General features: G+C 46.8%; 1 protein-coding gene across 1 annotated transcript in view; it reads right to left on the bottom strand.

Annotated features, from left to right (window-relative positions):
* SLC25A38 (solute carrier family 25 member 38) overlaps positions 1 to 12,844 on the bottom strand; it is a 325,193-nt gene that overhangs the window by 244,617 nt on the left and 67,732 nt on the right. The gene's annotated exons all lie outside the window — the stretch shown is intronic.

Genomic DNA, 12,844 nt, shown 5'->3' with positions numbered 1-12,844 from the left:
AATTTGCAAAAAACATAAGTGCCAGGGCTCTCGTCAGCAGGACATTGCAGCTTGCACTATACTTTGCCCCTGCTATGCTGCCAATGAAAGTAACAACCATCACAATACTACAAGTGTGACAATTCGGACTATTCCAGGCTCCCGAACCAATAAGAATGGCTTGGGCGAAAGGTATGTAGTTTTTATTGTATATTAAATTAATAGTTGACTGTTGTAGTCCTCTCTAAGTTAGGCCCACCCGGATGCTAGGAGAGACGCGTTTGTTGGCGCACGGCGTACACAGTAGCGCTCAGTCCTCCCATGCCAAGTTTGTATGTTGAGTTACACTTGAGGAAATAATATCTCCTACATATGGACCATGTCTAGTGATATCTTCCTGGAACCCGTAGTATTTTTGCTCATTTAGCCTTTGCAAATTTGGAGAGATGAAGACGGAACCAGCATATTTTCAACTTCGGCACTTTTGATGTACCATTGTCAAACAGCATATCCTATATAGTCTCTTATTGTCGAGGTATTGGATATTGAGTCACAATTTTAGTGAATGATGTGACAGCTCCCGGTCTATATTTCATAAATGTATAGCTTCCTGGTTTAGTAGTGGATTTCACACCAGTTTCCACCACAAACTTAAAGTAAGTTAAAAAAAATGCATTTGCAATGCAATAGGTCTCGCATTGGCAAGAGTTTGGTCTATTGGCATTGTATTTCTGTGTTTTGAAAACCTGTAATGTGGTGCATAAACACAATTCTTTACGAGAAGCAAGGCTGGCAGTAACTGCGTCTCTTTTACCGCTAGCCTTGCTTCTGGTAAGCATGGTCTACAAGTACAAAGAAGCACAGTTACTGCCAGCCTTGCTTGTCATAAGAAACGCTTATAAGTACAAAGTGCGTGTTTACACAATACTTGCAGGTTTTCAAAACACATGAATAAAAGTCATTGTCATTTGCAATACCAAAAGCTCAAACTTTCGCAAATACGAGACCTATTGCATTGCAAATGCTTGTTATTATACCTGGCAATATTAAACACCTTGATATTTATGATTGTTTTTGCTTTCCCACATTGGAGCTCATAGTGTGTGACCGTTTAAGCATCTGGTGTCTTAGGGACATGAAGTGGTAGTGTCCGCATTCCACCCACAGGTACATCATTTTTAGCACATTGCGGAAATGTTTTCTTAATCATGTCACCTCATGGCACCAATCTTTGTTCACTTCACCACACACCACACTAGTGCTGTTGCTTGAGTGCTGCTCTAGTATTTAAACAATTTCTCTCCAGGTTTGAAGTATGAAACCAACGCCTTCCTGCACAGTCACTATTTTTTTCCGCATTAGGTCTGTGTTGCTTTGTTGCTGGGAGAAGTCGCTTTTATATGTTTCGACCCTTTTCTTTTACGGTTTCCACAATATAATGGTGTCCTTTTGTTTTGTTTCTCCATGATAACAAGAGCTGCTCTAATACAATGGTGCGTTATTGCAGGTTGAGTGTTTATATTACTTTCTTGAATCCTTCCCAGCCCTGAAGAAGTCATGGGAGACTTCTCAGTGTGACGAAACACGTGTTGGCTGGTTGTGTCTTTAATGATCAAAATTAAATAACTGTAGAATTCCTAAACTACCTGAGTGGACCTTAGTTGATAACTCTCCAGAGACATGAGACTTGACTGAACCAGTGTTCTTCAGCCTGTTACGTGTGCCCCTGGACTTTTGCTTTTCAATTATTTAAGGGTTAATTGCAGTTAAAGAAAGGAAGTAGCTAGGCCCTTAACTTTAGGAAAATCTTTATTTTTAAAGATAGCCCTAGATATACACGCTTAGCTTCCCCTACACCCACTTTACACCCCCCGCTGGCATCAGTGCTGCCCTCGGTCACATCATAGACCAAACTTTACAGCCCCCGGGAAAATGTTTGTGAGTGCCCATGCCTTACAACATGCAAGTTAGTAGATTTATACGGACTCAAAAGGGCAACGCTGGAACTGATGATTACCAGTATGTAGATTTGCGGAGATGTGGCAAGATAAAGGAATTTCTAGTAATCAAACCCTACTATGGAAGGAGCCCTGGCATAATCAGAGAGGCTATTTCCGACTTCCTATATAATGAGATTACTGCTATAATATGCCATTGCATTACATAGCACAACGGGGACAAGTGGATTTTGTTACAGGGCAAGGGGCAAGTAGATATTTTATTAAAATTCCACACCCCTGTTGCCATGGTCCTGAAGAAAAACCTTGGTGTAATGACTTGACATAGACGTGTGTTTCTCCTTTCCCCACCTTTAATTATACCAGCTATAGGATTGAATAACAAGCATTCGCAATGCAACAGGTCTCGCATTTATGAGAGTTAAAGCTATTGGCAATGTAAATTACAATGCCTTTTATCTGTTTTGCTAATTAACACATAAATAAAAGGCACTGTCATTTACATTGCCAATAGCTTTAACTCTCGCAAATGCAAGACCTTTTGCATTGCAAATGCTTGTTTTAAAGAAGTGGGTGGTTTCTCTGAAACTGAGGTGTTATCTGATTTCAAGAAGTCCCTAAAAAAATATATCCAGAAACGTCCTTCCTCTGAAGAAGTCTGTGTCTGGTGCAGGAGGAAGAATGCCTGAGTCACTGCAGAAGTAAACTCAGATGATCATTTATCTCGCCAGTAGTTTCAGAAGCCGCAGCCATGGCGGGAGAGCTCGAGACTGCAGGGAGTTCAGTTTCAGGAAATGCACTCCATGTGCTTCCCCCACAGCCCAATCCAGAAATACATCAGCAGCGTTTAGTTTGGACGCCGTCTCTCTGTGTACATATGCTTTCAACTTGTAAATCTACTTACCTTGTCTTCCCCACCATAATATACACAGTTAAAGAAAGTTTAAAAGTGTACAGTGGGGTAAATGGCATGTCCTGTACACCCTGCATGGCAAAACCTCAAAAGGAAGGAACGCTGATCAAAGACAGACTGCTTCTTTTCCCGGCACGTTTATCCATTTACATAGTTTCGTTTGTGATCTGTTTTGTAGGGGATCTGGGTCTTCAGAACGAGACTAGACCGGACATCTACTGCACGTGGACAGAACCTGTGTTTGAGATTGTGTGCATGTGGCAGTTATATCTTTGGGATACACATGCATGTGGATGTAATGGCTCTCTTGGGAAGGTGACGGGGCCATATTTTCCTAGGGGCAACAGCTCAGCATATGCATGGCTTCCTTTCATGAACCATGCATGTGACTTGCTTAAGCCTTTCTGGGAAGAGTGTGTGGAGGTCTCCATCTGAGGCTAGGCCTTCAAGGGGACATGGTGAACCTTCTTTGCAGTTTATCTGTACATGGGTTGACCTCTTCACGTTGTTGATAGCCTATATGGAGCTTTGCACCGCTAAGTTAGTGAACAGATTTTCTAAACTATCAAGCGTGGGCAAAGCCGGTATGTCTCGCTGTAGTGTGTGGCTAAAGCAAAATATAAAACAAGTTATCCACTGCTGAAGGATGAAAGCCTGAATCAGCTACCTCAGGGTACAACATGCGATCTGCAGGGTACCACACAGATCTTTTCAGCAGGCGCATTAACCCGCAGATGTAAACATGCAAACAGCAGGCAAATTTCATTGATCACCTGAATTGTTACTGGGATTAGAACCTGCGTAGTTTTACAGACAACACATATTTCCATGATCTACAAGGAGTTACCGTGGCAGAAGCCATCGCCAGCTAGCAACATAACTCAATAAACGTAAGATGTGCACTGGCAGGTTTAAGCACTATGCAAATAAGCACACATTGAAAATAAACAAGCAGCAGACAGTTAATATGCCAAAGTATTCCTATCTTTTAGAAGTTCTCTCGGAGCTTAAAGGACCCTCGCAGGAAGTGAGAAACGTAAAGGCCCCATAATCAAATACAAGCATTATAGACAAACGGGCGGACTGAATTATTAGGCACTATTAAGCATTGCGTTTGCACTAGTGATTACGGTACTGTGGGGAAACCTTATCTTATATCTTTACAGCACCGAATGCCATTCGACTTCAAAGAATTTCAAATATAAAACTAATGTTTGTCGCCACAGGCAAGTCTCCAAAGAAGGTGTTTCTAGAAAATGTAAACTGCTGCCGAAGAAGAGGGCTGCAGAGTGTCCCGTTCGCGCCAATATTTCCTGCTTGAAGTAGTAAGAAAGTCTCCCTTCAACCACCCCTAATCCCCCAGGCGTGTAAATTTACACACCGTTATTCTGTAGCATGCAGAGAGGCAGACAGTCGGGCAGTAGAAAACATACCATCAACCAGCCTCAGTTTGAAGATGTAGCCAGCAATCCTGTTCTGCGTCTCACAAGAAGCTCAAGCCTACCTCCGCGCCAGGCGCTGCCTGCCAGCTCTCAGCCTGCGCATCACCGAGCGAGATGATCTGGAGCGCATACGATGGGCACGCGTACGAGACGGACTGGAAATGAGCCCCACACACGTGAACATCTCCTGTTCACGCGCACGTCCACATTTCCAGTCCATCTCTTGCGCGTGCCCATCTCTTGTCTCGCATGACAGGCAACTCTGTAACAATAGTTCTCGCTGGCGACAGCGTTCGCGCTGCGTCGCCAGGCGAGACCTAAAAATGTACTTCCCATTTAGCCGGGTATTTATTAACCCACTAATAGACCCTCCCACTCTTATATCAACATTTATCTATAGTTTACATCTTACAAAGCGCTCCCACATCTTCGTCAGTTGCAGCATGCCCCGTCCCGCTGATGGAGCAGGAATTCGCACGTTAAGCAACTTGCTTGTGTCAAGAACCTCAAATAATGTTAATAAAACAAAATCAACATGTTCGTGTTATTAATATTGCACATTTTTACACTACACGGGAGTGTCCCAGTGACGCTTGCCTGTGTGTTTACTAAACCTAATACGCTTGCCATTAAAATGGCCGCTGCTACGCGGGAATTTAGTCTACGCATGCATCGGTCATATCCATGTGACGTGACGTACTCGCAGTTCTGGTGGGAAAGTGTTTGCTCATGCGCAATATAGCTGACATGGCCGCTTTGTGTTCTCACATGCTCCAAGCTTGCATTGCCGCTTTCGCAAAGCTGTTTGTTCTGCTTAACTCATAACGCTATAGGTATTCTAAAGTAAGGGATGTAGTATAGCTATTTATGGTATACAGTGTAATCACTTTGTTCTGTATTTCTAAATAGTTTTCGCTTGCTTTTTATGTAAAAAGAAGTCTAAATTTTAGGTGGTGTGATGACCTAACCTCCTCCTTTGTCCAATCAAAATTGAGGATCCTTACAATTGCAACATTGGGGGGTGGTACACTGACCCGAAAAACAGTATAACTAGAGGAGGTTTAGCTAGAGAAATTGTCCGACTTGTCCGAATAGCTGACCTGTCACTGACCCAACGCACTCTATAGGTGACTGAACTCAGAGAGCTGCGGAGCACTCGGTTGGGAGGTTCGAGAAACCCATTCGGGGTTTATGCAGACTTAAAGTGCTGGCGAAGCACTTTGCTGGGAGGTTCGAGAACCCAATCGGGGTTATTGGCAGATTCCTTGCAGAGAGGGAGTAGCGCAGGCGCTGCACCGAAGCTGCGGGTGTTAGTCGTACCCTTTGGTGAACCCGGTCCTGATCCAAATTCTGGGGTTATCCTGTCCTGACTGTCCATGAGCTGTACCTGCTCGCCTACTGGCATCTAAGTCCTTGAGGGTCCTTTCCCGTCTTTCCAAACTGACCCGTGGCCAGGGTTGGTCTAAACTTTATTCTAGGTAAATATAAAGTCTGTGTGGGCGATTGCTTATCTATATTTGCATTTCTAGCTCTTGAATAATTGCAAAGCATAATTGCATATGTTCCTTTTTCTCCCCTGTCCCTTTATAAATGAGATTTCATTATGTGTCTATTAGCATGTTCCACTTTTTGACCTACGTTTAACCAAATGCTAAATTGTTTTTTCCATATAGTTTATGTTCCATTCTTACCCTCCCTATAGAGAATAAGCACATCTGGATAAATCAAATTGCATAAGTTTCATTTCCTATTAACAGTTAGTGAATTTCAAAAGTTTACTTTGATTTAGCATGTTCCCTTTCTTTACCCGCCTTTAGTGAAGTTGTGAAAGTCTGTTGATCTAAATTAGTATGTTCCTTATTTTCTCCTTCCCTTTATTTTATGATTTCTAAATGATTAGTTTTCTCTGCCTTATCCATAGCTATACGCTATTTCTAATTCTAGTTATAGATAGTCTTATCTGTGTTAACCTTATGCTCATGACATATGATGATGATGATGATGATGATGATTAGATAAAGGTTTTCAAAACTTCCCGAGTCTGTGGTTATTTTAAGAGTGCAAACATTTATTAAATTGATATTATATTGTGATGACTGCTTATTTCTACAGCTAGCTCCTTGATCCATTGTGATTTTAGGTACCTGTGACAAGGATTGGTAAGTCAGGTGCATTGGAAATAAATAGAAAGGAACAGGGTTACTGGTAGTAGAGTGTAGGTTACCCGATTTATAAATAAGTATTATAAATAAATTATGGGCCCAAGTGTGCATATTTGGTAATAAAATAGTCGGGTGACCTGCGCGCTCTATCACCGCAGCAGGCGGGAAGAATCCTATGATGAAGCATGCCACCATGAGACATCTTGGTGGGCGAGGGTTATTTTAAGAAAACGTATTGTTTTCCTTAAAACTATAAAGGAAGATAGCCAATTCTAACGCAGTGGGACTCTTCTTGGTTGTTCGATTAAGAAAAGGAGGCCGAGTCCTCTGTAACCTGACCTCTTTCTACCCAAGTTTAAATCGTAATAATTACAGAAAAACAAAGGCAAGGGGCGTTAGGTGGCACACACGCAAGATGGCCGCACTCCCGTGAGGCTCCAGCACCTTGGCATACTTATCTGTCAAAATCCTGCCCTAGAAACTCACAAGTGATAAAAGAAGTGGAAATGAGAAGACCCTGAACACCAACACTGGCTGCGATCTTCGGCTGCAAGAAATGGTGCAGGAAAGCTCCAGTGGCATCAATTGTTTACCGACGTGGCAGCCCGGACTACGTGCGGCTGATCAGGACTGCTGGAAAGAAAGTCACACAAGGTCAAGGTGCCCGCAGCCGGAGAAGGCCGGGTGATGCATGTATCGGGGGGTCCCGATGAGATTTTGCACCGAAAGTAACTCTGCCGCAAGAGGAAAACACCCCTACCTGAAGAAGGAAGAAATAGCGATCCCCGCGCCTCATATTCTTCAGACCTTCGAACCAGAATGGAGATTGTGCTGCATAATACAAGGAAGATACGTGCAAGGCAGTTGGGGCATGGATAATGCATAAAGTGGTGCTGACAGCGAAAACGGGAAACCCCAAGTAAATAAGCAACTAGAGCAGCAGTGAAAGAAGAGGTTCTAGTCAGAGGGACATAGCGTGGTGGCTATAAAGAGCGTTGAGGTGCGCTGCGGACCCGTGATTAAGCGCTAGCGCATAAAGCTAGGCGGCATTAAAATTCATATATAAAATAGCGGCCAATATGGATAGGAGACATCTGCACAGAGGACGGAACTTCTTGGGAAAAATAGAAGTAAAAGAAATCAGGGATCATTGTACAAATACCAGCAAAAACCCCACAGGATAATTTCAAGAATACACAAAACAAACATATCATGCAGAAAAACTTCTGAACTTGAAAGCGGTTGCTGCAGGATACAGAAAGTGCAAGCGACACACTTAAACTGGACTCTGCAGCACTTAAAGAACATGTGTCCTACTGGCCTGCGGAAATCCAGTAATAAACTAGAATAAAAAGGGGAACATAAAATTGCTCTCACCAGGGACACTAAGTAAACGGTAAAGAGCACAAAACACAACTGCTCTATTTCAGGCTTTTTGTCTGCTAAGCAGCTACAACAGAATTGAATACTAGAACACGAACATAGTACACTGTGCAGAGAATAGACGTCCTGTTACGAGGCCATGGGAAACATATGGAAAGCAGGCGAAAATAAGCTTTGAACCCAAAAAAGGGACACTCTCACAACACGACGAAGGTGAGCGCACAGATATGGCCCATTCCCAGTGCTGACCCTGGAAGACAAGTTAAAAATGCTTCTGCTTGGGGGCATGGCCAAGCGCGGACCGAAGATGGACGCGTAGTATGTGAGCTCCGTCGTCCGATTGCGCCCTCGTCTATCCTGAACAATAATCCAACGTACCGGACTGCAGCCCCTGATGTCTGATCGCTAGCGGAGCCCATCCTGCTTGCTCCGGTGTGCAGATCGTGCCGAACAAAGGAGATTTCGCCATTAAAACTGGAGGCCTGCCAGGGGTCCCGAAGCTGGGGCCCACAGTAGCTGAGCTTCCCCGAAAATAGCTCCTCCCAGCCCATCCTGGCATAGAGGTGGCGCCGAAACTTCAGGCGCCGCCGGGACTTCCACCTAATGTGAGCGCCTGAAGGGACTTCGAGGGCCTGTGGTGGCGGAAGTGACCGTGGACGCACGGCAGAGCGCCGGTGAGGGCAAGCGGTGATATTGCGGCAGCGAGACAGGGCATGCCAGTCGCAAGGCAGAAAATGGCGGCGCGACCCTAACGGCAGAGGCTCTCCCTCTGCTTGATCCATCATTGCAGGCCCTGCACACCCTAGAGGGCTGCGTCCGAGCCTGGGACTGAGGCCTGCAGTAGCCTAGGCCCATCGTCACCCTGAGGTGGTGTTGTGGGTTGGAACGCCTCCGCAGTCCTTGATCGACTGGAACGTTCAGGAGGGTCTGTAAACCCCATATAGCAGGGGCACCTGAGATCTCGCTTCGCTGAGTTGGGGAAGACGTGGCCCACATAGCTACTGAGTAGCAGGCGTGCCAGCCGCTGGGAAGTTAATGGTGGTGACGCGTCATTGACGGCGCAGACCCTCCTTTTGCCTGTCTCGCCACTGCAGAAGCTATTGGCCCTTTGGAAGTTGCAGCCCACAGGGGAGCCTGCGGCCGGGAGTCACAGAAATTAAACCCCCCCGGATGACAGCTATGCACACCCTGCGCATTCACAGCAGGGACACCGTGACTCTTCAAGATTTCCATGATCCTCATGCAGCGGGAATACCTGGGGGGGGGGGGGAGTGGGGGCGTCAGGGCAAACATTGATGGCGGTGATTATTCCACTCTTGCAGAGGAGAACTGGTGCAGTCGAGGGACACTCCAAGTTGAGGCAAGGCACAGTGAGCATGCTGCAGGATAATTCATGAAGTTGGTGCACCTTCACAGGTTAGAACACTCTTTTCTGCTTGCCTCATTGTTGGTTGCCTTGGGCCCCCTCCCCCCCCCCCCCGGACAACTGGTAGCCCCCCTGCAGCTTCTCCTCCTGTGGATGAGATCATGAACTGCTTGGACTGCAGCCGGTTCCATTGACCGGAAATACCTACCCGGCTGGACTGGTGGGTTCCACTTTGATTGGGATCTTCCTGTTCTCACTAACTGCACGACCCTGGAGTGACAGCACAGCCGAAGCCCGCTTTCGGGAGACCTTTCGCCCTGTAGTGAAGGTGTAGGAGTGCGGGGCCCACTGTGACACATGCCTTAGCCTCAAATTGCAGCTGCGGGTAGTGATTCACCAGATCACCCCTGGTACCTTGACCCCGCCCGAGTCTCACCCTCACTGCCACAACGGAGTGCGTTAAGGGGTCCGGGACCTGGGGACCGAAGCCAGTCTGAGCCAACAAGCTGGACCGCTACGCGGTTTCCAAAGAGCCGCAGCGGGCCATCTGTCTGAGGAGACTGCGCGAGGGAGCCCTTGGGAGGAGGAGCAGGAGCTTTCCCTTAAGGATGTCATGGAGGCTATCACAGGCGTTAAAACCGCTCTGGAACATAAAATGGACTCCATGGCCATTGACATTAATCTCATCAGGGCTGACTTGGGAAAGCTTAATGAAAAGGTCAAGCAGGTAGAGCTTACAAACACTAGCCTTGTGGGGGACATCACGCAGCTGCAAAGGGAGGTCCGAGAACTTCAGGACTCCCGTAACTTCATGGACCTCAAGCTGGATGACTATGAAGGCCGACTCCATAGTCACAATCTCCGCATACTAGGAGTTCCGGAGAGATCGGAGGGGCAAATTCCAGACCTATTTGTTGAGGACCTTATTCTCAAGCACCTGCAACCCAAGGGCCTCAGTAAATTGTTTGTGATAGAGAGAGCTCACAGGGTCCCGGGCGGTTGACCCAAGCCGGGTGCTCCTCCACGGCCCATGTTAGCTCAGGTCCTGAACTTCCGAGACAGGGACTTGATCCTTCAAAACTCCAGAGCCAGTGCCCCTCTCTGATATGAAAATGCAGCCATCTCCTTTTTTTCAGACTTCACACAAAGAGTGCAGAAGCAAAGGAGGTCATTCCTATCAGTTAAACACGACCTGAGAGAGAGGGGCTTGAAATACTCAATGTTGTTCCCAGCGCACCTCCGGGTTGAAGTGCAGGGAAGAACATGGTTTTTTGATCGTCCGGAGGCAGTCGTGGACTGGATTGAATATCGAGGGACTCAAAGCCTAGCTGACCGTGGAGCGGGGGAAAGTGCGGACAGTCAGCCATCCTGAAGCGCAGGCCTGGACAATGGCTGCCTCTTTGATAGTAAAGAGAAAATTGGTGCGGGTGGGGAGATATCTGTGCCGTAATTAAGGGGACTGCTAGTTTATCTATGGCTTTACATTACTAGTTCTAGAAAGATGGGATAATGATTCTGATTAGGGCAAAGACATGGAGCCCACTGCTTTCCCGCCCCCACCTGTTTTTTCTTCTTCCTTTGAATTTTTCTAGGGCGACAGGCTCTTTGCAAGTTTTTGATGGGCAGTTTTGAGCCCAGAGAGCAGGGCAACAGGGTGGGGGGTTGTTGGGTTGGAGTATTTTGTTCGTTTGTTTGGTGGTTTATTAGTTACATTGGCACAATAAATGGGTCTGGAAGAGTAAATGCGGAGGATTGTCAACATTACCATATGCATACCAAAGATGATGGGGGATAAGACTATGAAGGTTTTGAGTTGGAATGTTAACAGGTTAGGGGATAAAATCAAACGGAGTGTGGTTTTCCAGTATATCAAGAGACATGCCCAGGACGTGGTCCTGCTTCAGGAGACACATTTGGTCGGAAACTTATGCAAAGCAATGCACGGAGGGGGGGTACAAGATGACTGCACATTCAGGGTTTACATCAGGTTCCAGAGGGGTGGGTATTCTGACTCGGAACACGATCCCACTGGCGGTAACCTCCACTTGGATGGATGATAGAGGCAGATACACTGGCATCACTGGCATGTGGGAGGGTCGTCACATAACATTCATGTCTATTTATGTTCCTCCAGGCCTACGGGGTACAACATTCGCTGATTTGGGAGCACTCCTGCTCACCATCCCAGTTGGGCTTTTACTTCTGGGAGGCGATCTTAATGCAGTCGTCTCCGGCACATTGGACAGATACCCGCCCCGGGAGGCGCTACGGGCGACCCGTTGTTTACCAGATTTCTTAGAAGCGATGGGGCAAGTTGAGGGCTGGAGGCTCTACCACCCAGATCATACATTTCACTCCGGGGCTCACCACAGTCTCTCCCGATTAGACTACAGCCTCGTTCCAGCAGCACAAGCCTCCTACATAGCAGATATTAGACACCTAGCTAGAGGTATTTCAGACCACTCTCCACTGTGGATTCACCTCCTCGTGAGCTGGGGCACCGCGGGGAGGTTGGCCCCAATCAATCCTTGGTATCTCCGTAATCCTAAAATTCGTAAGAATCTCATTAAAACTTTGGACATATATTTTACCAATAATGTGAGGTCGGTGTCCTCCTCTCAGTCCTTGTGGGAGGCGCTCCAGATAGTCATTAGGGGTCAGGCTCTATCTTTGATAACTGGCTCTAAGAAGGATAAGCATAAAGAAGTCGATCTTGAGGCTGAAATTTACAGGCTGGAAGGTGACTTGGAATTGGGTATAACTCCGGATAAACTTCATTTGTTAAGCCTGAAGCAACACGACTACAAGACCCTGGTTTCGGACAAGGCCAAAGCCCTTAGCAGGGAACAACAGGGTACAACAGGGTAGACTCTATGACCTGGGAGATAAGGCCGGGAAACTTATTGCATGGCTGTACAGGAGGGAATGGGCGAGACGCCTTATTCAGGTGCTCAGAATAGAGGGGGGAGCCCCAATTACAGAACCACAGGAGATAGTGGACAGAATTGCAGATCACTTTCAGGCAGTCTATATGTCGGTCTCCCCTCATTTGGAGGCGGACTCCCAGGAACTACTCGCGAAATCAAGCTCCCCTGTCTCTCCCCTGAGAACCGAGACTATATGGCTAGCCCCCTTGCAACGGAAGAGATTGCCCAAGCAATCCGTTCGATGAACTCCGGGAAGGCACTGGACCCAAACGGGCTTCCCATCGAGCTTTATAAACTCAGACCAGAAAAACTTGCACCCTACTTAAAAGCAATGTTTGAAGAATCCAGAGAAATAGGAATGCTGCCATTGGAGCAAAGGATAGCTACTATTGTCACGATTCACAAAGAGGGAAAGGCTAGAACGGACTGAGTCTCATATAGGCCCATCTCTCTTCTAAATGCTGAGCCCAAGATCTTAGGCAAGCTCCTGGCGAACCGTTTGGTAAAAGTGATTAGCGGACCTAGTACACCCCGATCAATCCATGCCACATAGGAACACAGCCTTAAATTTGCGTAGAGTACACAGAAGGGGCGTAACAAACGCCCCCGCAGTGCAGGGGGGCCTCACTCCCTTCATTAAATAAAGGGGGCCCCGGCCCCCCTCAGCTCTTCTGAGGGCTGTGAGAGAGGCTTGCTGAAGCAGCCTCTCTCCGT

The sequence above is a fragment of the Lissotriton vulgaris genome, chromosome 1_1 (assembly GCF_964263255.1).
Source record: "Lissotriton vulgaris chromosome 1_1, aLisVul1.2, whole genome shotgun sequence".
In the NCBI taxonomy this organism is placed as follows: domain Eukaryota; kingdom Metazoa; phylum Chordata; class Amphibia; order Caudata; family Salamandridae; genus Lissotriton; species Lissotriton vulgaris.
The sequence above is the reverse complement of the archived record's forward strand: the minus strand, read 5'-3'. Positions and strand labels throughout refer to the sequence as shown.